At 39.4% G+C, this 27319-nt stretch overlaps 1 protein-coding gene across 8 annotated transcripts in view; it reads right to left on the bottom strand.

Moving 5' to 3' along the window:
* Positions 1-27319, bottom strand: part of Dtna (dystrobrevin alpha) — a 363024-nt gene that overhangs the window by 263139 nt on the left and 72566 nt on the right. For 7 of the 8 annotated variants that reach the window (XM_059246652.1, XM_059246655.1, XM_059246661.1 and 4 more), the window contains exon 1: positions 1004-1119. The exons of the other annotated variant lie outside the window; for it this stretch is intronic. The gene's annotated coding sequence lies outside the window, so the exon portion shown is untranslated. Of the gene's footprint in view, positions 1-1003; positions 1120-27319 lie in introns of those variants that run through there. 8 annotated transcript variants of the gene reach the window in all.

The raw sequence follows: 27319 nt of genomic DNA, 5'->3' as shown, positions 1-27319 counted from the left end.
TCTGGAGTTCTTTATAATCAGAACCCCTCCATTCATTTAGCAGATACCAGCTAGTTTGGAGAGGAACTGCTTAGAATTAATGATGTAATGCCCCAAACAACTGCTATTAATACATTGTTTTCTTTGATAGAGGCTGCTTGCTTTTTCTCTGCCGCATCTTTAAAGATGGGGTGCTTTCTAATGGTCTTAGAGCACCGTGAAAAGAATCGTTAGTTAGAACACCCCCCACACGCCCGCCGCGCGCTTTTTTTTCCCTTTGAAATGTTCTGTATTCGTTGTCTACATTTGAAAACAGTACCATGTCAGGGAAGCTGCGCTCCATCTCACAGTGTCTTCCCACCCATAACTCCTAACTCCATAAGCCTCGGGCGCTTAAGGGTTAACGGGAAAGAGCAAGGCTACAGGCTTCACTGAACTTACAACTCTGAAATGAAAACTTGAAAACAGCAGCACACAAGTACTGGGTTTCCTTCTGCTACTCAAAATACTTAAGGCCACCTTCTTCCAGAAAGGAAAACAGCTTCATCCAGACACAATGAAATCTCTACGATTTTTCATTCATACCAACCACAAAGCAAAAGTCAATATCCACCTTCCCAGAGATGCACCTCCAAGTCCCGGCGCTCTCACTTACCCGGATCAGGCACAGGATCTGCTTTTCAACCCTTTTAGAGCCGCTTCACCTAGCGCGCACCGTGATTGCTAGCACGCTCATGGGAAGAACAGATTTTAGCCAAATTGCTAATTACTCCTGAGACCATAACCAACTCTGAAATTCTAGGGAGAGACAGGAGTTTAAAAACCCGGCTTCCAGATTCTGGCATCCACTGTGTCTATCTTTAACTTGAAAACGATTTGGTTTCACATTCCACTGAAGTCCCACTGGCAGATGCCTTTGGTAAACTCACCAATGGCAGGCTTTCAAAGGTCTCCCTCCGCCCCTCCCTCCCGGGGAGCTTCCGCCCATCTCTTCTAAAGCTGAATTACTCAGCTGTCCTTTTACCTGTGTCCTCCCTGGTAAAAGGAACTGCTTTCATTGAAGGCTATTCCAGAAACCTTTGCAAGCTGAAGATCAGCTGAGGACTCGCTGGCTTCCCCTGCCATCACCCCCGCCCTCCTCACGGCCAGAAACCAACTGACTTCCAAACTTGGCTGCCTGAAAAAGAATGTCCTCTGATTGGCATTCCTAGAGGCAGAGAGCCAGGCAGCCCGAGCTTGGCAAATGGCTTCCTAGGGATACACAACGCAAACAAGGAACTTTCCTGGACTTTTATTTCAGTTTGAGGAAAATTCAGCCACTATGTCGCGACATTAAAAATATTTCTGTTGAGGCTCAACATTTATATTTATGTTTTTGTTTTTGTTTTTTGTTTTTTCTATCCGTTTATCATTTTATGCAGAATGACTAGGGCTACAGTAAACCAGCAAGACAGCAGAACTATTATCAAATATTGAATAAACCTTGTTTGGGACTCACTAGAAAAAGAAGAGCCACGAATGCCACTTCACAGTGTCCTGAGGACAACTGGCCAATGGAGGGGGGGGGTTCCTGAGAAATAAGTGCTTATAGGAATTGTGGGGACCTGACTTTAGCTGGCTTTTGTTCCATACTCCAAGCTGCAGGAGAACATGGAAGAAACACTTCTTTTTCCCAGGAAGCTTTCTTTTCTCAGGGTTGTCTTACAAAAATTTAGCACAGGCTGCGAAAGAAGTGTGTGTGTTTGTGTGCATGTGTTGTGTTTGTGAGTGTTGTCTGTGTGTGTGTGTGTGTGTGTGTTGTGTGAGTGTGTGTATATGTGTGTGTGTTGTGTGTTTGTGAGTGTGTGTGTGTCTGTGTGTCTGTTTGTGTGTATGTGAAGGTAAACTAAGTGTCCGGTTTTGCTTTTGCTTTCTAGTGCTGTGATAAACACTATGGCCCAAACCATTCTGGTGAGGAAAGGATTGATTGGCTCACTTGACCTGATCAGAATCTATTTTTGAGGGAAGTCAAGGCAGGAGCTCAAGCAGAAACCTGGAGGCAGAGGCCATGGAGGGGTGCTGCTTACCGGCTTGCTCCCCACGGTTTGCTCTGCTTGCTTTCTTATTCAGCCTAGGGCCAATTACACTGGGATGGCACTGCCCCCAAGTGTTAGGTCCTTCCTCATCAATCCCTAATCAAGAAAATGCCCCACAGATTTGCCTACAAGCTAAGCCAATGGTGAAAATTCCCCAATTGACATTTCTTCTTCCTTGATACGTTAGCATGTTGTCACGTTGATAAAAAAAAAAAAAAAAAACCAACTAACCAACCAACAAAACAAACAAACAAACCATTTTTTTTAATCAGCCTGGAGGGTGAACAGAAAAGCTATGCAGAAGACACAACTCATCAAACAGAGCCTGACAAGGATTCTGAATGGGCACGTCTCTTTAACACACCAATAGCCTGTGCTTAGCATTCATTTATCGGTCCCTGGGATCCAAATGTCTGTTACTGAAAACATGCTTCTGTATGTTCAGAGTAGTGTATGTACTACATGTAACAACTTTGGTGGTCAGACATACCACAGGATGAAACCTTGCCAATTTTCGGCACCTGCCAGCTGGCTGGGTTCACAGTGGTGATGTGGCTGGAGCTGTTCCTTGGGACTCACAGGGATATCTCAGACATTTTCAGTGGTAAGTGCTTGACCCCAGAGGACAACTTTCTAACTTCATTGGTTTTGAATCTCGTTTGTTTGTTTGTTTGTTGTTTTTTGTTTTCTTTTTCCACATCTAGAGCAAGCTTACTTTAAGAAGTCTCGAGGGAAAACCTGCTTGACTGCTTACCACAGTATGAATTTATTTCACTCATATTTTGATGCCTATATATGTTGGTGGCCTGCCAACTGCTTGCTATTTCATCTAACTCCATTCCTAGATGCCCAAACAAAAATCCTTACAGGAGGAAAAGGAGAAGGAAGCATACTTTAATCTTTAGCCTCAACGTTAACAAGAGAAAGTACAGGCAAAACAGGAGCACCTCCAATTTTCCATTTTGTTTCCATAGTTGAAAATACACACCATCACACAGCACGTTTGGGCTTCAAGAACCATTCCTTGAGTGTCCATGGTGTACTAACATTTATAAAATTCATAAACCAGTTCACACATAAATAGAAGGAAATAACTTCCTGGCACAGAGAACAGCCATCTCTGGCACACAGAGCAGCCATCTCTGTCCCAGATTTTCTTCTTTCACAGAGTACATCATGAGTTAAGAAGAGTGTGTGGGGTTTGGAGCCAGCCCTGGCTCACAGCCAGCACAAAGCTGGATCCACTATGGCTTTCGATGCACACTGCTGCAGAACTGATGCTGAGGAGGTACCTGTTTAAACTGAAATGCTGCCTGAGCAGTTTGTATGTCAGACTGTGGGAAAATGGCTATATGTCAGCTCTACTTTTAGACAAAATTATTTGTATTTTTCTAAAAAGATGTTTTTTATTTATTTTAATTTTATGTATATAAGTGTTTTTCTACATGTATGTGGGTTTAGTATGTTCAGGTCCAGTGCCTTCAGAGGCCAGAAGTTATTGGGTCCCCTGGAACTGGAGTTACAGGTGGTTATAATCTGCCATATGATTGCTGGAAACTGAATCTGGGTCTTCTGTAAGAGTAGTGAGTACTCAATTTCTGAGCAATTCTTCAGTGCCTACATTTTCCTTAATAATTCTAGGATAAGCATCCTTCTTCTTGAGCAATGAACTGAGATTGCATGAAGTGTGTATTGTATTGTTCATTGTGTAGCACCGTGCACAAGCCCCAGTCATTATATAAGTGTGTGCATGTGAATTACTTCAAATACTAACCAGACACATTTATTAAGGTTCCTTGTGCTGGTCTTGTGGATGTAAAACAAAGTAAGAGAAAAGGGGTGTTGTTTCTAATTGAATTGCTACTGACTTCTATTCAGAGTATAATGTTACTTAGTTGGATGAATTATGATAAAAAGAGTGAGCTAAAGTTCCTAACCTTATCCACACTTACAGTTTGATCTCCACACATCCTAGAAGTCCCAGACATAATCATCAGAGTCCTAACTGAGCCCCAGAATTAAGTGAGCACAATGAAATGATTTTTTTCTTCATGAACCGTCACAAAGCAATTGATAAGATTTATAATGGCTGGAACTGAGTCTTTATCATGAGCAAATGTTGTTCTGCACTTTCGTAAGCCCTAACAGGAGACTGGGGATTGATTGGAAAAATTGCTTCCAGGGCTCACTTCCAAAGTACACTGGGCACATAACTGGTAAATCAGATACTCTGGACTAATCACGAACAAGCAGTTAATCTCTGCTCCACTCTCTAGAATAGAATGTACCAGCAGAGTTTCGAGGGGGAAGTACTACTCGAGGTTCCCTTGTAGTGGAGGATGGTGGCTCAAGCTCAGGTCTGCACTGATCTATGATGTGTCTGTGCATATCTAAATCCGGGTCACTCAAAAACAAATTGACTTGGCCAATTTTTCCATTCCGGGCTGCCTTAAACAGTCAGTGGAGGTGGTACTTAGAGGCAATAACTTTGCGGTTGATTTCTTTTTGAGACCCATTCTTTGTATGTAGCCCTGGCTGGCCTGAGACCCGCTATGTTGACCAGGGTGGCATCAAGTTCATAGAGCTCTGCCTGCTTCTGTCTCACAAGTGCTACCAGGGGTGCCACACCTGGCTGCAGTTGGTCTCAAGTCTTATTTATTTATTATGCTAATATAAGTTCATATTTATTTATAAGAACCACATATTTTGGTCTTAGAAAAAATGAAACTGTAAGTTGATACACAATGTCATATTTTATCATGCAACTTATAATGTTTTAGCATTTTAAAAGGCACATAATATTAATACAAGAATAAAGTTTTTCTCCTCAAAGAAAAGAAAATAATTATGAATAGCAGTTACTAGAAAAGTAATTGAGGTAGACACTACCCAAGACAATAGAAAAGCCCTACATAACTAATATTAGAAAACAGGAGCCCTAGTCAGAAGGGGTTCAGAGAATTGACATGCTGTGCTTGTTCTTATTAAACACAAGTCAACTGATAGTGTGCCTTGCAGTGTGGAGTATATACTATACCCCCAGGAAGTGGAATTATGAATGTACAAAGGTACCTACATGCCCATCATTGCCTCTTTCTCACATAAGCGAAGATGTGGAAAACCGCTGCAGTGTGAATCAGCAAAGGAATTCACAAGGGCATCCTAGCATACTCCTTGCATGTAGTATTCTGCATCCCAAAGAGGAGAGCCTGTCATATGTGGCAACATGTATCTAGAGGACTTTATGCTGAGAAAATAAGCCAAGTAGAAAAGCACTGTAAAAATCCTACCTAAATAAGAAATCTAAGAAAACAAGCAACAAAACAAACCACAGAAAACAAAATGATGGTCACAGGGGTAAAAAGAGAGTAGACAGGGATATGAAATAGTAGGTCAAAAGTCATGTGTTATGTAGTCTGACAAGTTAAAGATCTAGCACAGAGCACAAGACCTGTAGTTAATAATGTTTCATATGCTGGGAATTCATCAAGAGAGAACTTCAGCCACGTGAGATGACAGTGTCCTTCCTCATTTGCTTGACTGTAGTAAATGTATGTCTCTACCCATTCATATATCAGGAATAACATGTTACACACTTGAAGCTACACAACAGAAGTGAAAACAGCAGTGTACTGTATAATCAATAAACATCTTCAGTCAAGATTGAGTGAAGAAGACTCCCCTTCAGGTGCCTGTCATGTGAAAATAACTCCAGTCCTGAAAAGGTGGCACGTACAAGTGTATTCAAATGTTTTCTAGAGGCTGAAGAGGTGGCTCAGTGGTTAACAACAAGTATTGCTCTTGCAGAGGACCTGAGTTCTGAGTGCTCAAGTTGTGCATCTCACAACCATCTCTAGAGGCTGCTACGCCCTTTTCTCGTCTCTCTGTGTGTTGTACTCATATGCACATACATACACACATGTGCATAAATAAAAATGAAAAATAGAGTCTTTACAATAGGCTTCATTTAGCTGGGTTGATATTGTATTTGATCACTGAATAGAGATGTGTTTTTCCTGTGGGGGACCAACGTCAGCCCTAGCTGAGTATGGTTATCATATTCATCTCTAGATGAAACTGGAAGATCTGACCTCACCCTGGCCATAGAGATACACTTTTTACACGCCATATATTGGAACTCTGCCAGCACGTACCGTATCTAATGCCTCTTAAAACCCAAAAGTAAAAATTTGTTCTACTGCACAGTTAAAACACATAATGTCATCATTCTAAACATGCATAATTTTTCATAGCCATATACACAGTCCACATTTATACTCAAAGTGAATAACTGGTTCTAATCGAAGTGTTTAAAGACATATCCAGGGTAGAAATAGGACAATTATGTTTCCTGTGATTAAATAAAATGACAGTTGGTAGGCAGACCGGATGTGTTGTCATCGCATCCAGCTGCTCATTTGGGAGCAGGTTTTGCCAGATGAGCACATGCTGTGAGCATATTTCAAACTTGTTGCTTGCTTAGTAGTGGAGCCTTTTGTTCAAAGGGATCATTTAACAATGACAAGACTCAACTTCTTCAGCAGATGCTCAAGGGTGAGACCAGTTTGTGGAGAACTTGAATGCCTGAAATTATTTTCAAGTCTCTTCTCTACGTTATTGGTTTACTTTACAGAATGCATAATTTTGAAATAAAGTAGGATAACCGTGGTTGACAACAATTAATGGAACATTTCAAAAAGCTAGTAGCTAGGATTGTGGATGCTTCCAGTGTGAGGAAAGGACAAATGGGTGATGACATGAGACCTAAATGAAATAATTTATATCATGATTGAGATGACACTGTGCCTCACAAATACTACATAGTAACTAAGCTTTAAGATGTTTAAACAACTTCCATCTCAGCCATTTCAGGGCATTTGTTGCTGACTTGATCCATTTTATTAGCTTTCCATTTTCCTCCCCATTCTGTCTCCTTCTCCATCTCTTCCCCTCAACAAGAAAATGCTCATGACAGCATGCCTTGGTATAACACTCATTTTTTTTTTTATTCTCACACTTAGAGTGTTGGAAATTCAAGCAAGTTTTGCTCATTATTCCAGTTCTGGGAAATTTTACTTACTTTTAAAACAAATCGTAACTCACATCCTGTCTTTTGTCCTGGAACTAAACAGCTTTGAGTTGGATATTGCAACTCTTGTCCCCATTTTCTAGTAACTCCCCTTTTATTCATCTTCTTTTTCTCATCTCTCTTCTGTTGGATATGTTATTTCTATAAACATACTTTTAATTTCTAAGAATTTAATCTCTAAGTGTTCCTTTTCCACTACACTGTGTTTAGTTTTATGGGCACATTTTACTTCCTAATATCTGTAGTAACAAATTTTAGACTGTGTGTTTGTGGCAAAATCTGTACATTTCACTCTTTTTTTGTTCATTTACCTACTCTAGTCTCTTTGTGTTAAGACACTTCTCCAAACCCACTATTCCTTTTGCTTAAGCCACACACTATGGAGGGCAGGATGATGTCATAGACTGAATAGATGATGCTGAGCTGTTTCACTAAGGTGTCCCTGGGAGCAACTGATTTCTACCCTTTTAGGTAGTCAGGTGTTCTACACACATGACCTCCACACACTTTCTCAGGATGCTCTGGATGTACATCTGAGTACTGGACTATTAGGACCTGAACTGAGTAAGATGTCCTGAAGAGGATGGGGATCTGGTGCCTATTCAGGGTTCAGATTCCCATCTGGCTGCCCAGCATCCAGGATCTCATCTCACATCTACCTGCTGCTGTTCTTTCTAGTACTGCTGAGTCTGTGACTCTCTCTTGGAGTTAATCTAGACAACATCTCCCTACTTGTTTTCTACAGGGGGTTGAGGCACAGTTGTCAGCCTACATGGGCTTGCACAAGGTATTGGGCACACACCTCTTATTTCTGCGTTTCTACCTCTCTTGTTGTGAGTCCCCAGATCCTTCTCTAGCTTCAACTATCCCTTTGCCTCCAGTTATTGTGTCTTCCTAGGATTCTCCATGGGACCTTGGCTTGCTTCTTGGTGGCATTTCCTCTGCAGGCATCTATGTGTCCACATTGATAGCTAAATCAAGTATTGTTTATCCATTTCTTTCTCATTTAAGAGATGTCAATAGTTCTGGGTGTTGCATTTCCCCCTTTTTATTTATCTCAGTGAACTCACAGAAAGTCAATGTAAGTGCTGCTTAGGGAGGGCCAGGGTGGCACTGAATGTGTCCCATCACCATTTCAGCTTTCAGCTGCAATTCTCTGCCATTAGGCTTCAGTATGGTCTCAATAAAGGAGCTTGGAATGAACTGATGTTCAAATGTTGCTCCAGAATGATTCCACCAAATATAACCAGCAGGGGTGTGTGTGTGTGTGTGTGTGTGTGTGTGTGTGTGTGTGTGTGTGAATGAGGGTGGCAGTATAATATTTCATATTTCTTCATGAGCACACTCAATGCTAACACCAAAACTAAACACCACAAGGTGTATAATTATCTGTATCAGGCATGTTGAAGCACAACATTCAATTAAAGAAATCATTTTATTCTGAAGTTACTTGTGGTTCTGTGTTAACACTTTCATCATATCTCTGGGGCATTAAATCTACAAATTTATATAATTATGAATAATTCTTCCACTTGTAAAATCTATGTATCTTAAAAAGTAAAAATGCATTTTTTGTCCCTGAAGTTCTGCCCAAATTATTGAATAGACCACAACAAACTCAAGATGAGGAAAGTTATCTTAAAATGGTCCAGGCAGCTCCTTTTGTGCTTCTTTTTGATTGGTAGGCAATGAAACATCCCTCAGTGAAGTCATTTTTCTTGTCCATTGTCATGACCATTAACATGTGGACCACACTGTATGTCTGAGATTTGAGGTGAGTTTTGTCTTGAATTGTTTTTACATATGAGCTCTGCTTTTCATGTTCATCTGGTGACATTTCCAGAAGATACATTGTGCTCCCCTTGGTCAACAGTATCCCATCTATATTAAAGCTTTTAGGGGAGATTACACATCTTATTATTTCTATAGCTATATAAACTGTGACAAAGGATCAGGGGGGCATCTTTAGCATCCTTTACTTTCTTTCTATATTTCCTGTCTCTGAAGCTTATCTAACCACCTCTAAAATACTGTATTTCCATCAGAACTGCCCTTAGATCCAGCCTGGACAAGGGTGGGAAGCTGATAGGGGAGATCTTTACTCTTGTTTCATACTTCGTATAGCATATTACTGTACTGGTGTGCCTTGGTCCTTCCTCACAAAGCTGAGAGAGAAGAGCCCGAGGTTCCTTCCATACTCTATTCTGAGGATGTGGGACTTAGGACTTCCTGCTCATCAGGTACTGAATGCTTTCAGGTTTCTTCCAAGGTGGATCTGGCCCTTGTATACACAGTTGGAAGCCTTTGGGATGGTGACTCACTGCTGTGTGAATGCTGAGGGCATGAATCATCCTAGGACCAGTGGGCAGGCACCTGGGAGAGGAAGAGAGGTAGTGTCTGGATGCCTTCTTTATCTCAGCTGCCACACTAAGAGAGTTTCAACTTGAACTTGTCCTTTAAAAATCATTATCAAGGCCCATTTATCAGAGTAGGGTAAATAATGTGACTTAATGGACTGTGAGTCTGATTTGTAACTTTTAAATATTTAGACATTTTGTGTATGAATGTTTCTAGTTTTTACTTCTGCTCTAGATCCTGGGAATGTTAGAAGAAGGCCTGACGGTCGATCATAGTTCCCACACGGGCCTTGCAAACATATCTGCCCCAAGAAACAAGCCTCACAATCATATATTTAAGCCACTAGAGAACTAAAGACCAGACCAAAATGACATATTAATGGGGTTAATCCTCTTTCTAGGGAGGAATTCTATAGTTCTTGACATTCCTGGGAAAGTCATCACAGGGACAGGAAAGGATAAACAGCTCAACTGGTGAAACTTTAATGGCTGCAAGTGTGTGTGTATGTGCGTGTGTATGTGTATGTGTGTGTGTGTGTGTGTGTGTGTATGTGCATGTGTATGTGTGTGTGTGTGTGCACGTGCATGTGTATGTGTGTGTGTGCATGTGTATGTGTGTGTGCATGTGTATGTGTGTGTGCACACGTGTGTGTGTGTGTGTGTGTGTGTGTGTGTGTGTGTGTGTGTGTTAGAATCCTGGCTACCACAGACACAGGCAGAATTTGTACCTGTCCTTCCACTCTTTCCCACAGTCCTTCACTTCATGTCTGAGGCAAGGGATTCAGGCTAGTGTAATCGACAGGCTGTCATCAAATGCATGGTTGCATCTCTCCAAAGGCATAGTGAGCTGTCCTTAGGCCTTGGCAGAGAAGAAGAGAGATCTCTTGTGTTTCAGATATGTTGGCAGCTAGGATTTGAGATTGATGACATCTCTGGAGCATTGCCAATCTTTCTTGCTAAAAGGAAAGTCCCTTTTTCCTTCCTCAATAGATCTTAAACCATTGGTGAGGCAAATCCACCTGCAGCTCAGGTGAAGCTCGAATCCAGGTACACTGCATGTTAGTTTGGCTCAGCCTTCCTCTTCCCCCAACCCCCGCCCCAACATACACATATTAGCATCTTGGGAGAGAAAGAGGTAAGCCTTTTTTCTAGGGGTAAATTCTAATTACTACTGTGTTTATACTATAAAGACTGGTAGACAATCAAAATAAGACACAAAGAAGTAGAATAATGTGCTTCTTAAATGGACAATGAATAACAGAAGGCAATCAATCCATCCATCATCAAAATGGTAGAGTTATTGGACAATAATCTATATTTTAAATATTGATTTATTTACTTTATTTACTGACCACACTTTCCCCTCGCTCCTCTTCTCCCAGGCCCTCCTCCTCCCTTCCCCTCTGCTCCACCCCATCCATTCCTCCCATGGATATCAACAAAATATGTCATATCAAGTTGCAGTAAGACTAAGCACCTGCCCTTGTACAAAAACTGGGCAAGGCAACCCAGTGTGAGGAATAGGATTCTAAAAGCCAGTAAAAGATTCAGAGGCAGCCTCTGCTCCCACTGTTAGAAGTCCCCCAAGAGGACCAAGCTACACAACTGTAACATATGTATAGAGGGCCTAAGTCAGCCCCATGCAGGCTCTCTGGTTGTCAGTTAAGTCTCTGAGCCCAGGTTAGTTGATACTGTGGGTTTTCTTGTAGTGTCCTTGACCCCTCTGACTCTGACAATCCTTCTTCCCTCTCTACAATAGGATTCTATGAGCTCAGCCTAATGTTTGGCTGTGGATCTCTGCATCTGTTTCCATCAGTTGCTGGATGAAGCCTCTCTGCTGACTATTGGGTTAGGCACCAATTCTAGCATATCCCATAGGCAAGACAGACTGTAAGTCAAAGGTTATGTGACTGGGTTGCTAGGCTCACAACCAAAAATATAAGAATCTGTATTTTAAAGATTGTAAGTGCTGTGGGATGTTCTGTATGGCAAATGTGTTGCTGGTTGGTCAATAAATAAAACACTGATTGGCCATTGGCTAGGCAGGAAGTATAGGCGGGACAAGGAGGAGAATAAAGCTGGGAAGTGGAAGGCTGAGTCAAGAGAGACACTGCCAGCTGCCACAATGAGAAGCATCATGTGAAGACGCCGGTAAGCCATGAGCCATGTGGCAAGGTATAGATTTATAGAAATGGATTAATTTAAGCTGTAAGAACAGTTAGCAAGAAGCCTGCCACGGCCATACAGTTTGTAAGCAATATAAGTCTCTGTGTTTACTTGGTTGGGTCTGAGCGGCTGTGGGACTGGCGGGTGAGAGAGATTTGTCCTGACCATGGGCCAGGCAGGAAAACTCTAGCTACACGTAAGTCCATTTAAAAAGATGCAGTGGAAATGATGAAGTGGCAGTGTATCAGCTAAGAACACATACTACTCTTTAGAGGACCCAAGGTCAGTTTATGGTACTCATAGCCAATAGCTGCCTCTAGTGCCAGTTCCGAACGCATCTTACGCCTTTGGCATCTGTGAGTAGAACTCTGAGAATGATTTCTGGTTTTTCATCTCTGACATTGGCTGCATTAAGACAATACACTGGAATTTACTAAGAATAAGAGATGAAAGTCTATTAACACATAATTCTACGTTCAGCAAAATATTTCCAATATAAAGGTAAGAGTTGGGGGTTCATTTCCAGGAGGTAAGTGCTATGAAAGGATGATAAGTGGAGTTTTTGAGTAAAATGATTCTTGGATTTATTTGAAAGCATGAAAACAAGAGAAGAACAGACAAATGGATACGTTTTTGGGTAAATATGAAAACTCTCTTACTAAGGGGCAGGGGAAATGGCTTGGTGGTTGAACTGTTTGCAATGTAAGTGTGATGACTTGAGTGTAGCTCCCCAGAGCACACATTTAACCCTAGAATGGCTGTGTGCATTTGTATCCCTGTGGAGGAGTTGGAACAGGTAGGTCCCCAGAGCTTGCTAGCCAGCCAGTGTAGCTGAATTGGTAAGCTCAAAATTCAGTGAGAGACCCTGTTTAAAAAAATAGGCAAAGAGTAACAGAGGAAAAAATCCAACATTGGTCTCTTGTCGCCACATGGATGTACATGAACACACAATATACATATACATAAACACAGAACACACATATACAAAGCATTTATATATTTTGAAAATTATCATGTACTTACTGCCTTATAATTTTCTACCTATGTTCTTTTCTACATAAAAAAATAATGAACAATGAAGCAAAATTAACATTTTTGTTCTTTTCTGGTGCATAAAATAAGATCAACGCCAAAGAACAAAGGGCAGAAATGAAATAGAATTACACACTTTTATAGTCTAGACTATCACTTTAATAATATGATTTAATGGGAGTGAGTGGCCAAGATGCATATTGTCTCATCTCAAGGAACAAAATTCTCACTCCAATACAGGACAGCAAAAACAAAACAAACAAAACACAGGAGAGATAGGATGGGAGACTAAAGTATGTAATTAACTTTAAAATAAGGCAAAGAAATAGGGATACGGGGACCGAAAACAGATCACATAAGTAAGAAACAACATCAAGAAAATATACTGGTGGCAAATGCTTTATCAATTGCAAAAGGACTCAACATTCCACTATCAATCTGAAAAAAAAAAAAACCCTAAATCAAGTTATCCTCTGTTTATGAGAAAATGCTTCATATTTGGAACAGATTTCTTTATGTTCAGTGACAGGACCAGAGTGAGGAGAATGTTCGATTCAGTCCTGGATAGTCACTCTGATGATCTACCTTGGTTATCAGCTATTGAGTTGGGTTCTCACTAGAATGTTCTGGGTTTCCTGCAGTCCACCTGTTGTTGCCAACAGAATACAGTAATCTGAGGTAGTTCTGTGCCCCCAACTTGTGTCATGGACACCACACTAAAGGCACAGGCTTGGCTTCAGCTTGCCCTGTAGCCACAGTGCTGGGGCTGGGAGCTCCATGCTTATGCTTATGGGCATTGTCCAAGCCCAGGGCTCTGAGATTTCCCTTTGAATGTGCAGAAATACAAAGGTAATAGCACTGTGCTTTCACAGCAAGCAGTATATAATGGAGGAAGAAGGAACCTGACAGTTTTCAGTCCTGTGTGAAGAAAATGTTAACATTTCTGATTGGCCCCGTCACTTTAAGGACATTTATGAAGCCCAGGAGAGCTATTTACTGGAGGTCAGACTTGACAAAAAGTTATTTAAATGCTGAGACTGCAGGTAGCTATCTAAAACCTGAATAGGTTCCATTCTTTATTGAGGTTAACACAGACTTAAAGGGGAAAACAGGGAAGAGAAATGTAAACACACAGGGAGGCATGAGGCAGGGCTGCATTCAGGAAGGTACACATCAGAATCAGTCCTCTCCCAGTGGCTCACACCAAACTAAACTTCTAACTCATATCAGAGTGTAAATCACAGCTATGGATATTATTTCAGAAATGGTTGGATACGAAATCCAGTCTTTAAGAAAATGGAAATCTATTTGCTCATGGAAGTTAAGATGTAGAGAAGGGTGGAGTGAAGTCATGTATGGAGGAAGTTGTGTTTGGAAAAGGCTGTGATTGAATAAGGTTAGAATGATTGTTTGTTGAGGACGACATGATGATGGTCACTAGATCTTACAAAAGGGTCAGAAATTGGAGATCACTTAGGTGAGAATCTGAAGAAACATGTACACCACCAATCAGATGTTTCCTTAAAATACAAAGACAAAACCCAAAGAAGACAGATGGGTGATGTTAGCTGAGAAAATGGAAGTGCTTACACAATCTATTGACACTCTTGAGAGCAAAGATGGAAAGAGGAGTTTAAAATCTTGACAGAGTTGAAAGATGGAATTGTGCCAGTAAAATGGAAGGGGCACTCACCGGAAATTAACCACAGAGGACAGACGGAGTTTAGATCAGAGTGATAGGAGGGATGTTTTACAGCACACAGATACAGCAGCCAAGCCCCTGGGAAGCCATGCCTGTAGAATTATTTCCTTCCTCTTATACTCTTTAAGTAGTAAAAACATTGCATCGTGATTCAATTAGTCAGACCATTATAGCATTAAGAAAAGCAAGTGTTCTTCCATGAACAATATAACCATACATACACATTTGAAACTTTAAAGGCAAACTCTGCTCGCTTCTATTCTCTTGGAAGGTCCTTCACTCCCCCCATAGTTTAAGAATACAGAGTAAGTGTTGTGCTGAGCTTTCATATTTACAGACTCTTGCACACAGGGCTAAGATGGGGGTAGTTAATCTCCATTGTTAGCTGGATTGAGCATGATCATGAAGCATACCTCACTCTGTCTGAGAGGGTTTCCCAGGAAGATTCAGCTGAAGAGGATGGAGATGACACTATTCCTGGCTAAGGTTCTAGGCTGTGTATAAAGAAAGCTAGATGAGCCACAGCATTAGTTTCTCTCTGCTTCTTGACTATAGATATCGTATGATCAGCCACTTCATATTCCTGAGCTATGACTTACCTACCATGGTGGGCTGTACCCTTGAAAGAACCGTGAGCTAAAATAAATCCTTCCTTTCTTAAGTTTATTTAAAATAAGATTTATTTTTATTTTATGTGCTTGAGTGTTTTGCCTACATGTATGTACATGTGCCATACATAGGTCCAGTGCCCATGGAGGTCAGAAGATGGCATTGGGTCCCCTGGAACTAGAGTTACAGATGGTTGAGCCACCATGTGGGTTCGAGGAACTGAACCAAGGTCCTCTGCAAGAGTAGCCAGTGCTCTTAACTACTGAGCCATCTCTCTGGTGCCAATTGAATTGCTTTTCTCGGGAGTTCTATCACAGCAACAAGGAAAAGTAAATAACACAGGATCCTCCCGTGCCATTCCCAGCTGGATGCACATTTTACTTGAACTCTCACTATTGCAGTTAGTGTTAAGGGTCAACGTTTGTGGTTAGAAAGATGAGATCTATATAGTAGTGTGGATTTGCTTAAATCTACATGATTAATTGACAGGGATATCTTGATTAATTAATTATCAAATAATAAATGATTGATCTTATGGTTTGGATATAAAATGTTCTCCATAAGGTCCTGTGTTTGAACATTTGGTCCCTAGCTAGTCATACTGGTTGGAGAGGCTGTGGAAATTTCAGAAGTAGGGGCTGAGCTGGAGAAAGTGGATTTCTGGGGAACTGGACTTGTGTATTATAGACTGACCACAATTCCTGTCTCACTTCTGCTTCCTGGTCTGCCTAGATGTGAGCAAGGAGCCTCACGGTCCTGTCACCACAGTCAGGAGTCAACACTGTTCTCACACCTCAAACTGTGGGCCAAAATACACTCTTTCTCCCTGAAATTGTTTATTAGGTATTGGATACAGTGAAAAGTACAGTAATTAACACCATTGAATTGGAAATTTATTTTTATAAGAATTAATGTTGCATAAGAATTTATAATGCATGGAAACTTTAAATCAGAGAAAGAAAAACACAGGACAAAAGAGAGAAAGGAAAGGGATTCGGAGAAAAAAATGGAATCAGCAGCATACAGTGGGAGAAGGGCAAGATGAATTCTGGGTAGAAGCATGGACCTGGCATGCCTGTGATGTCATGTTCCTTAAGGGTTTGTGTGCTGGAGACTGGTCATTTGCATGGTACTGCTGGAAGTGTGGACCTTAGGTGGAGTTAAACTGGGAATTGCTCAGGTTTTGGGGTATCACCTTTGGAAGGGATTAAAGTAGAGACCCTTGGTTCTCTTTCTGGATAAAGCAAATGTCGGGGAATATGTTTGATCCCTGAGCACTTCTCTTGCTTTGCATCTGGAGATATGATCTCTCTTTTCTATTCCAAGGTCTTACCATTGTGAACCATCCACTATGAGGTTCTCACTGGAGTCCAGCTTCTGCCTTTGGACTTGTAGAACTTCAAGCTAGGTAATCCTGTTTTCTTTTTAAAGTTATCCTGGTCAGATTTTTGTACTAGTATCAGGAGGTAAAGTTATCCTGGTCAGATTTTTGTACTAGTATCAGGAGGTAGACTAACACAACAGCAAAAATTACCTTCCTCTAAACCCTGACTATCTTTTTCTTTATGAAAACATACTACTTAGAAGCTAAGTCCAGTGGAAATCGAAATAGCCATTCAATTCGTCATTGTCAGAGCGCCTTAACAAATCATATCCACAAGTGTGCACACACATGCACATGGACTGGGCTTTGAAGTTATAATACATTAATTATCGCCATTGTAAAATGTTAGGCTGACAATAAACTATGAAGCCCCAGGTTTCATTTTCCCTGGCCTTGTTTTTATAAAAGCACCCCCATCTAATGTGATCAACACGGCTTCAGCCTCACACCGACAGTGCCTCATTTTCCAACCCATTGTACATGGAGAATTCCTATTTTTTAAGAGACAATAGTTATTATTTTTTTTTTACAAAATTTCAAAGCATATTCTCTGCAGAGAGCTACATTTATGTGAAGGGAGTTGTCTAATTGCAGCATGCAGGAAATAACACTTAATTACATCTTTAAATGTGAGACAGAGAAACTGATGGGCACAGAATGAGCAGGGCCGGAATAAAGGTTTCATAGAGGAGCCTTTATCGCTCTCGGGTGAAGGGCTTTTGAAATTCTAATTAGTCACATATATGTAGTTTGTGAATAGAAATACTGAAAGAATAGACAAATAAATTAAACTCATTTCCCAATTTAACATGATGTCAAAATAGCAGTTAGGCAGACTAAAGAAAAAAAATTGTAATATTGTATGGTTTTTGTGCCAACATAAAGGCTATGTTTAGCTATTGACCTGTTGGTAGTAATCTTAGGTTATAGAGTCTAATACATGTCACTTATAAATACGACACAGACAGTCAGATTTTGTACACTCTACAACTTAAATTTGTATAAACTTACATACTTTAAAGTCCTGCCTTTCAAGTCTGCCATCAAATATTTCAAAAATAATAACTTATATAAATCCCCTAAGAATCCTATCCAAGCCATTAATATTTAAATTTAAATATATGGCATAAAAATATTGACCTTAAATAAGATCTTTAATTTTGCCTGATTTTTTTTAAAGCTTAACTTGTCAAGGTGAATAATGCAAAATGGTTTAGTTTGTAAAAATAAAGGCACTTCATTTATGGGGTGATCTCACCCCATAAAGCTAACAAAACTACTCAAAACTTACTAATGACTGTGATTAATTAAAATCATGCTTAAACATACCTCTCCTCAATTAAAATAAAGCAGTTGATGTGAATAAACCTATACGTGGTCATCATTGTTACTAACTCAAGAACGTTCAGGAGGAATTACAAATGACAAAAACGTGAATAAGACACAAAAGTGTTGAGCCATTCTTCACCTGGAGCTGGAAAACCAAATTTGTGGTTTATCAACTGCATACCTTGACCCTTGGACAAATGTTTGAAAGATAAAATAATAGCCATTGGAATATTTCATATGATAAGAAAACCAGCTTACAGTACTGTAAATATGAGAACCAATAATGACTTAGAAGTACAATATAATTTTATAGCTTGTTTGCATGTGAACATAAAGTATCCTTGTATGGTTAATGCATCTCACACAAGACAGTATCACATCTACGCCATATATTTACATATATTTCAAAACAGATTTATCCATTTTTATTCATGTGTATGAGTGCTGGCTTGCATGTGTGCATGTATCCCACATGTGTGCAGTACCCACAAAGGTCAGAAGAAGATGTGTCAGTTTTCTTTGAACTGGAGTTACAGATGGTTACGAACTACCCCGGATCTTGTGGGATAGCAGCCAGTGCTTATAATCTCTGATCCATCTCTCTATGTCTCATGCTATATATTCTTGACTACTGCATTCTAGAAGAGTCAATGAGATGGCTAGAAAGCATTAAGTCAAAGGTCAGAGAGGGGATCAGAGTTGGGAAATTGTGTTCTCACACTGGGGATGTGACAAGATATCTGTGATGAGCAGAGATGTCAAGAATGTAAGACTCCACCCAACACAGAAACTCTAAAGATCTTGAAGTATGTTAGTCTCTGTGGCTCAAAGGTTGGAGGTTGCATACAACTGTTTAAGTACTGTATGTGTCTCTGAAACATATATGTTGGGCACTATGAAGGGAGAATGTACAAAGCTCCTTGACACAAAGTGGGGGCTACAGTGGGGTGACTCTACCCAGTGTGGGTTGACAATATTGTTAAATGAAAATGCAGGTAATGTCCTCTCCCAAGTATTCAGTAGAATCACTACAGCCTTCCATCTTAGTCCTGTGCCTGTCTGGGAGCTGTGGCTCATGGCTGCTGTGTCTTCAAGGAGGCATCACCACATATCACACACTAGTAGCTCAGGAAAAGACCACAAATCCAAAGAGACGTTTTCCTGAGTGTCTTGGGCCTCTCAATCAATCATAAAAGCCAGAAGTTACAACTTGAACGATTTACATGGATACTGCCTTAACTTGTATGTTTTCACCGTCCGGTAGGGGACATCTTTGAAAAGTCTGTTAAATTTTTTTTTTTTGTCATGTTCATGCATCCACAATTGAATTTCTAACTTCTGAAATTGCTTTTGTCAAAGATCAAACAGCTAAAATCCATTCTTTATACTACTTAACCTGCATTTAGTTTTGATCTGATTTCTTTTTAGTAGTAGTAGTAGTAGTAGTAGTAATTAAATTTATTCATTTATTTTACATTCCAACTGCAGTTTCCCCTCCCTCCTCTCTACCAATTCCCTCCTCCCCACCTCCCCCTCCACCCCCCATCCATTCCTTTTCTGTTTTTGTTCAGAAAGGGGCAGGCCTCCCATGGGTGCCAACAAAGCATAGCATATCAAGTTGGGGTAGGACTAAGCTCCTCCCTTTGTATCAAGGCTGGGCAAGGCAACTCAGTATGAGGACTAGGTTCCTGAAAACCAGCTAAAGCATTAGGGACAGGTACTAAGCCCACCACTAGGAGTCCCACAAGTAGATCAAGCTATACAAATGTCACAAAAAAAAATAATAAAAATAGAAATAAAACAAAACCCCCCACCTTTTTTGTTTTTGTTCTTTTGTTTTGTTTTGTTTTGTTTTCTGAGACATGGTTTCTTTGTAGACCAAGCTGGTCTCCAACTCACAGAGATCCACCTGACTCTGCTTCCCAAGTGCTGGGAAAGGTGTGCACCACCACCCCCTGTCTCTACTTCACCTGAAGCTGCATTTGGTTTTGATCTGAATTCTTTTCTTCCTTCCTTCCTTCCTTCCTCCCTTCCTTCCTTCCTTCCTTCCTCCCTCCCCCCTCCCTCCCTCCCTCCCTCTCTCTCTCTCTCTTCCTTCCTTCCTCTCTTTTTTAATATTCTATGGCTCTGTGGCACATTGGCTTGATTTGATTTCTTAAAGATTATCTCTCTTAATTTGTATGCCATCCTTCTCTGATACTTCCTCCCTTTTTGTTTGTTTGTTTGTTTGGTTGGTTGGTTTTTCCTAAAATTGTCACTTATGGTCTTCTTCAGAGAGTTCAGCAGAAATCACCAGTTTCTAGAGCTTGTTTTTGTCTTTTGGTCCTTATACATCGTCTTTGGTAAACTTACTCATTCTTCCATCCGGGTCTTCTCTTGATATCTAGACTACTGTGTGTACCTGCCCACACAACATTTTTATGAGTTAGTCCATTACTAATCCCAGGGTCATAGTTTGCTCTGCTTGGCATCATACAGTGATCCATAAAGTTAACTAACACCCTGTCTCCTTTCTCTCTTCAAATGTGCTCCATAACAGACATGACACCTTCTCTTCAGAACTCGGGGAACTGAATCTTGCTCACCAGTAATGTCTCCATCTTGAACCCCTGAATATACTCTATTTGGAAAAAAAAATAGATCATTACAAGTAATATAATACTGAATTAAGAACTTTCATGAGGAAATCCTGGATAAAGATGAGCACTGAATCCAATGGCACATTCGCTATTAAGAAACAGAAAAGAAAAAGACAGAGAGAGAGGCAGAGAGATTTCATAAAGATGGAGTGAGAGACTGAAGGTTCATCTTTGCCACTGGCCAAGAAATGTCCAGAAACATCAGAAATCAGAAGAGGCAGGGAAGCATCCCTCCTTACAGCCTTTAGGTTGCATGACCTTCCTGGGGACTCGGTATTCAACTTGTAGCTTCTGGACTAAGAATGAATTAATTTCTGTTGCTTCAAACCATTGAATTGGTGGTGATTTATGGTCTAGACCCAGGAACCCACACAGTGCCCCTTCTTAGTTTACCCACATTCCCACGCTCCAAGGTCTGTTTTTATACTTGGGTTGGTTCTTGAAAGCATATTTTCCTTTTAGGCTTCTATTCCTTAAATACAGGACTGTGAATTTCTTCTTTCTCCATCATACCTACTATCTGGCACATGATCATTACAAAACATTTTTTATTTGTATATTAGTTTGTGTTAAGTGTTATAGAGTTAGCACAAATGTACATATAGTAAAAGTCAGTATTTTAAGACATTTAAGTTATTTTAGGAAGTTATTTTATTTTATTTTTAGGAAGTTATTTTATTATCTGGCTGATAAAATGGCTCAGATGATAAACATGCTTGCCTCCAAGCCTGACACTCTGAGTTCAATTCTCCAGGACTCAGATGGTGAAAAGAGAGAACAAACTCCCACTCACACACACACAAAGATATAAATACATAAATACAATAAAAAGAAAGTTGTCTTGTTAGACACCCAGCCTATTCCTAGTTTAAAATTCCTACTTACATATTAAAACCACAGATACTTTGCTAAGTCACTCGGTGGAGAAAGGCAACAAAGGAACTCAGGAGCTGTTACTATAAAGAACAGAGACTGTGAATTCATTTCCTTAAGGCAGGCTCCCTAAATATACTGTTCATAATTGCATGTGTTTTGTTTAGGACACAAAAAGCTCTGCCAGGAAAATCTCACGTCTTTATCTTAGATCTACAGCTGGCAGCTACCACAGGCTCACACACCCACGTGCGTGCTCTCTCATTAACCCTGTTTGAAGAGGGTCAGCACATCTCTGACACATCATGGCAACAACAGAAGGAGACCCAGATACACTTAATGGTATTAGTTATTTGCATATAAAATGGTCAAATGGTCTAATTAAAAGGCTCGCTGTGTATTTGAACAAATGTGTATAAAGCAGCTTAAAAGGCATAATCCTCTTCAATCTGAAATTTTATTGAAAGACAGATGGATGGAGATAATAAGCATAATTTCTAACTAAAAATACACACATGCTTTATTTCTCTACAATAAAATGTGTTTTGTACTTAATATTCTTCTAGCAGAGTTTTCCCCTTAACAATAATAAATAAGAATTTGACTTTGCCAGCTGAAGCTGAACTTTTCAAATATCTTTCAAAAATATGGAGATGTTGGTCAAAGGAAAGAAACTTTCAGATCTAAGATGATTACAGATTGGAGACCTAATTATATTGTACTGAACAGTCATTATATATTCATACTTAAAATTTGCTAAAAGAATTGATTTTCAACTATTCTCAAAACACACACATGCATGCTTATACACAAAGTATACATGTGAAGTGATGGACGTGTCAATTAGCTTGATTGTGAAAATAATTTTATAATACAAATATAAACATCAATTTTTATACCTTGACATTATAACAGTTTTATGAATTATAGCTGATAAAGATGGAAAAACAAAACAAACAACAGCTAGAGGGTGGATGTGGCCAACGAACAAAGAAAGCAGAGCTCATGATAAGGGAGGCAAACTTCTTTTTAGTGCATATACAGAAGAAGGTCTTTGTAAGACCAAGAGAAAGCCAGGGTACTCACAAACTATAATGTCCACTAAGAAGTCTGTTCTTTCCAGGGCTTCCATAGCAATGAAGCCAAAACTAATTGTTTAAAAATAATAGAAATGTATTTCATCACAGTTCAGGAAGTCTCAAATTGAGGTGTTAGCAGGACAATCCCTTTGGGAGAGAACTTGCGCATGCTTTTCTGGCAAAAGTTGTTAGTAACAACAGTCCTCGGTATTCCTTAGCTTGTGGCAACCTACATCTAATCTGTACCCCCATCTCACATGGTCCTGACCCCGTATGTCTCTGTGTGGATTTTGATTAGCAAGTCATACGCTGGGTTTATGGTCCTTTCCAACCCAACATGACCTCATTGTAACTATGACATCTGCAAAGACTCTATTTCTAAATGAGGTTAATTCTTTGTTGACATCACTTGGTGGCATGCTACTCAATGTAGTGCAGCTCTCTAGTTTTTCAGGTCCTCAACTCTCATCTTCCAATTCATCAAAAAAATTAAACATACTTACACTCATTCAGGGATGCATTTCCCAACTTGCAATATATCCAAAGGCAAATTCTCTCATTTTTTTTAAAACTGTGCTTCAAGGACAGCATGAATTTTCTGCAAAGTCTTTGTCTTAAGTAACTAACATTTGAGTCTTAGGGGAATTGTTATATAAATTAGTGATCCTCTGACTTTAAGGGACTTCTCAATTACTTGGAGGCTTATTAAAGTACAGATTTGCTGAGTTCTACCACAGAGGCAGCTATTCATACTTCTAACAAGTCTCAAGTGAAACTGGTGTGAATTTCCTGACGACATTTTAGGAGTCACTGCCCTGAATGATCATTAGGCAACAGTGGCTGCTACTGGCAGGAAAGAAGGCCTCTTCACTCATTGCCAAGTTCCTTGCTTCCACAACCATTTTCGAAGTCAAAGAAAAGTCTAATAAGGAAAGTAATGGAGGGAGATGTCACGTCTGGTTATGAGCTATACTTATCACTAGCTTCTGTTTGATTAAGAAGTTATAAGACCTTGGTCTCAACAATTCTCGCTCATATAAACCCTCCTCATTCTCGCTAATTGGACTCCCAGACGGAAACACATGAAATATGAACCAATGGCTGAGGGGTCACCAACTGGATCAGGCCCTCTGAGTGGGTGAGACAGTTGATTGGCCTGATCTGTTTGGGAGGCATCCAGGCAGTGGGACCGGGTCCTGTGCTCATTGCATGAGTTGGCTGTTTGAAACCTGGGGCCTATGCAGGGTCCCTTGGCTCGGCATGGGAGGAGGGGACTGGACCTACCTGGACTGAGTCCACCAGGTTGATCTCAGTCTGTGGGGAAGGCTTTGCCCTGGAGGAGATTGGAATGGGGGGCGGGCTGGGGGGAAGGTGAGGGGGGCGGGAGGGGGGAGAACAAGGGAATCTGTGGCTGATATGTAGAACTGAATTGTATTGCAAAATAAAAATTAAAAAAAAAAGAAGTTATAAGAACACAAAGCAGTGGAGCACACCAGCTTCTCCATAGTTTGTGTTAATTCATATCTACAAAACATAAGAAGCTTTTTTTTATATTTACCATATACAATTTTCTTTCTCAAAATATGGGGGGCTTTAAGAAAATCTCAGTGGGGTGTACAAACATTATGAAATTGTGGTTTATTTGTTTATTAAATTAAAGATGTGTGTACATGTGCAAATATTTTTAAAAGACATTTTTAGCTTTTGGATTGTTGTAATAGATTTTACTTATCTTAGGAGGATATTATTGAATAAATGAATATCCTTCAACAATGAAGTAAGAGGGAAGAGTTACTGTTTCTCAGCTTGTTTCCCAGAAAATATAAATACAATGTAAACATAGGCTCTGATATATGGGGAAAGAGAAAGTGCTTTTTAAAAGACAACAGTTTTAAATACAAATGAGGATCATTTGAAGAGTGAAAATTTTAAAAGGGCAATCATTTAACTCTATTTAAATTTTAAATTTATTGTAATTGAATAGTAGAAACACAGTATTTTCAATGTCTCCCTGCACTAATGTAAGTAGATAAATGTAGCTTAAAAATTAAAGTTCTTAAATCCATACTAATCATAACATTCAACAAAATAAAAGAAGGACTGCGGCCGGATGTTGCTCTTAGCATCCTTTCACAATCTTTTTCTCTAACGCAGTAAGAACGTTTAACAAAATCGTCATACTTTTTCTATCCCTATGAGGTAAAACAGGGATGGCTTGTTTTCTAAACAATTAAATCATTAGTATGTGAAGAGATCAAAGCAAATTTGGTTTTGAATAGCATTGTAAGAATCCTTCACCCCTTCAGACTAGAATGTGATGCTGGGAAGGCAGTAAACACAGCATATAATTTAGAAAAGAAAACAAGGTCCTTTGCCAGGTTGCCCTCATTCTGGAGTATAATCTTGTGTCTAACATGTGCTTTAAAGTACATGGAAATACATCCTGAGAGGGCTGTGGCTTTGGTAATGAGGACTTCCATAAAGTTCATAAGGACTCCAATGATGACAGTGTCTTAAATTTCATCTCAATATTTTTTTTAAAGGATGTTAGAAAAGCAGAATATTTTTAGGGAAATTGATTTTATCTTTAAAAGCTATACCCAAACCTGAAATTTTTATGATTGTGTTAACTGGAGTATGCTTATAAAATTGTTTTCACACCTTGAGCAAGAGAAAATATATTCTTTTCTTTCTAGTAGTTCCTTCTTCATTATCTGATGACATATTTTACAACTCTCAAATTCATTGAGCAGATTATAATTAGGATCCAGTTCAGATAGGTAGACAATGATAATATAGTTTTTAACATGTTCCATCAAATAATTTCACTTTGTTTTTATTTTTGTTAATATTTAATGAATTATTATCACCAAGAAATTTTATTCAAATTTTAAGTTGCAGCAGATTCCTCCTGAGTAACCCTAAAAAAAACAAGATGAATTTATGCGGTGTAAATTTTGGAGAATCAAGATTCATCTATAGAGACATCCAAAAGATTGTGACAAATATATGTGTTTATTTCCGTTATTTATAATACTTGGTTCATTTTCTTTAAAAGGAATTACAAGCAGTAAACGTTTTCCTGGCCTTAGAATTTACCATCACCTTCTCGTTCTTATGTTTGTTTTTTTTTTTTTTTTTTCATAATCTAGTTTTTGCTTTGGAGGTTGTACTGGTATGTTTGGCCTGTAGACCACATTGGCCCTAGAAGAGGTATGAACGTGGCACATACAAAATCTTAAACTTACTTAAAATGTTGTGAGATTTTATTTTATTTTGCATTTTTTTTGTATCTCAGTTGCATGGTTTTCAAGAACGAACTTAGTATAGGACAGTATTGTGTCCCAATATCAAAAGGTTGGCCATGCTTGCTAGAACACTCAAGCCATGATCTTGACATGGTCCTAAAATTATCACACAGAATTGTTTGCTCTCCAGTGGCTTATCATTTCCTAAAGAAGACACATCCAAAACAAAACAAAGTCAGCATTAGATCTACATAATAGGTCCTTTTATAGGGTGAGGTCACAGAAAGCTTCAGTTTAGGAAGGAAAAGAAGAGTTAGCTAGCGGGAGGATAGACAGAAATGAGTGGCCCCCATCAAAAGTATTAGCAATGAAGATTGGAGCCCACTAGAGACCCTCCAGTCATTTTCTAAGATGGGCAGTTATAAAATAGGGAGCATTTTTAAGAGCTGTATTTTAGTGGCTTTCTATACATATTTCATGTCATGATGTTTATAATGACAGCAAAAATGGAACATTAATCTAAATTTATTAGGAGAGATATAAATGGGTGGCAAGGAAGATGAGAAAGCCCATCTCTGAAAGGAACAGATCCTCACCAAAGACCTCAGCAAAGCAGTGATCTTTTGTTGTGTCTCAGGTAGACTTGCAATGAGGAATGGAAGAGGAAAATTTTAATTTCTGTTTCAGTCAAATGTAGTATTTAGACAACATCATATTTGCAGGTCTCCATTATAGAAGCTTGGATACATTCGTGAATATTCAATTTAGGGGGACAGGCACCTCTTTCCTCTGAATGGCCACTGGTTCGCTTTGCAGTGTTAGATATGACAATTAGTTTGTTTCTTTTATCTATATAATGAAGACACAGAACTTCATAAGCATATCCTAAGTTCACTTTTCAGATTTCAGTTAAAAAAGTAAAAAATTAAAAAGCTGTATTTAGATACCAATTTGCTGTTTCTAGAATCCTTTGATTCTCTATTCCCATTCCTGCCTTATCTACAGAACCTGGCTCTGCTGCTTATGCTGCTGACTTTGAAATGTAAGAAAACAATTAAATGATTGTGAGTTTGGAGTTTTAAATAACTTTGAAACAATTATTTCATTTCCTTTTAGTATTATTTCTAATTACTTTTTAAATAATATGCTCTAATTATTTTCATTTTCTCTTCATTCTTGCTTTCCAAGAACAAACTAGGGGAACTGGGCTTTGCAGATGCTTTGACTCTGTATTATACTCACTAGAACCTAAAGCTATTAAGTGTTTTGAATTAAATCTCACTGTATAGCTTTTTTCTGCTGGTGACAGAGTTGCCACATTCCAATATTAAAGGTGGCAGCTGTGCATAGTTTATGTCCTGAGAACTGTTCTGACAAGCACTCTGTCCTGGTCATATCCATCCGAGATCTCCATCATGAGTCTTAGTCTGCCCATTCTTAGCATGACCTTATTCTTCCCCAAGTCTGCTACATTGGTCTTCCTGTTCCTTAGTGATGACGCACATATTCAGTCTCAAGACAAATGTACTTTTCTGTTCCCTCTGCATCTCTAAGATATTTGCATGATTTGACCCTTAACTTTATTTAGTTCTCTGCTCAAATACCACCTTACAACAAAGGCATCTTTCTGCCCATCCTCTGTATAAGTGTGTCTCTTTTCTCCCCGCAGCTGGGCTCAGTCACTTCCCCCTTCGCATCATCTTACATCTTACGGTCATTGTGTGCTATCTTGTACATTTACTTTCTGGGCATTTGTGG

The sequence above is a fragment of the Peromyscus eremicus genome, chromosome 19, assembly GCF_949786415.1.
Source record: "Peromyscus eremicus chromosome 19, PerEre_H2_v1, whole genome shotgun sequence".
In the NCBI taxonomy this organism is placed as follows: domain Eukaryota; kingdom Metazoa; phylum Chordata; class Mammalia; order Rodentia; family Cricetidae; genus Peromyscus; species Peromyscus eremicus.
Note: the sequence above shows the minus strand (reverse complement) of the source record. Positions and strands in the feature narration are given on the sequence as shown.